A 1,314-nucleotide genomic window follows, 5' to 3' on the forward strand; every position below is an offset into this window, starting at 1 on the left:
CATGAACAATCAGGTATATGAAACCAAACAGTATCATGATCAACATCTACTCAAAAATATAGATGAGAAGACAATGGGAAGGTGGAAGAAAAGATAGCTAAATGGAAACAAACAAAAAAAAACCCACCACAATGAAATAAATGAAAATGCTGGCATTTATGAAAATTGTAACCAATGCCTTGGAACAATTTGGGAGGGGGGAGATACAGTTATGAGCTTGCCAACCCCCTTTCTCAAGTAGTCATGTGACATGATGCACTAGGATGGTTGTTATGAGGGTTAAAAATATACAATTAGTATAAAATAACTGGGAGAAGAAGTGTTTTTGTCTTCTCAGCTATGGATCCAATAAAGCATGTATAGCATTAAGTTTGAAGCCAACTAAATGGACTCTGGTGTGGCACTGTGGGCTAATGTGCTGTACTGCAAAATCGGTTTGAATTACAGCATAGACAATTCAAGTTCACCAGTCGCTACTTGGAACCCTATACAGGGTCACTATGGGTCGGAACCGACTTGGCGGCACTTAACAACAAAAATGGACCTACCTGTAAGAGGGACACCATTAGAAGACAGCATAGGCTCCCATTGTGCCCCTCAATCATGATGCCAGATAGAGGGTAGGTACAGAAGAATCTACAGCCCCCAGGACAGTTTGCAGAAACCAGGATCATGAGTGCATCATAAAACTTTTCTATTTAAGTCTTTCATCACTGACAATATGGGTTGTGAATGGAAACATTATCAACTTTACCCAGACGGCTTTTGAACTGGGGGAACTGCCCATCTGCTTTATACTGTCTGCTTGCAAGTAGTAAAATGTACTTGCCTTGGGCTAACCTTTATTGTGGCTCTGATAAGATGGATGTACTTTTTGTGGAGCAATCCACATTTGTTATAGGTGTCTTTTTTTTCTGATAGCTTTTTGACAATCCAGAAACTAGATACAATCTAGAAGTACAGTGAAGAGTTTTGTCATGTTACATCTCAGTTTAGTGCAACAGAACAGGATCTAATGAGGTTGCCGTACAAATTCTTTTGAAGAAACAACAGTTGAGAACAAAGAAGAGCTCTTAATTTAACTCCAATGGCAGATTCACAAGTTTTATTTCTTCACATTGACTTTATAAAAGTAACTTAACTCGTTTGAACATTTAAATAACCACCTGTGAAGTAGGATTGATAATCAAACCTACTATCAGAGTTCCAATCATCAGTAATGATCACTACATCTTGATTGCATGTTTGATCAATTTCAGATTGAAGAAGTTGGTAGAATTCTTCTATTTCATCTTCACTGGCTTTAGTGGTAGG

Source organism: Chrysochloris asiatica, unplaced genomic scaffold, assembly GCF_000296735.1.
Source record: "Chrysochloris asiatica unplaced genomic scaffold, ChrAsi1.0 scaffold00068, whole genome shotgun sequence".
NCBI lineage: Eukaryota > Metazoa > Chordata > Mammalia > Afrosoricida > Chrysochloridae > Chrysochloris > Chrysochloris asiatica.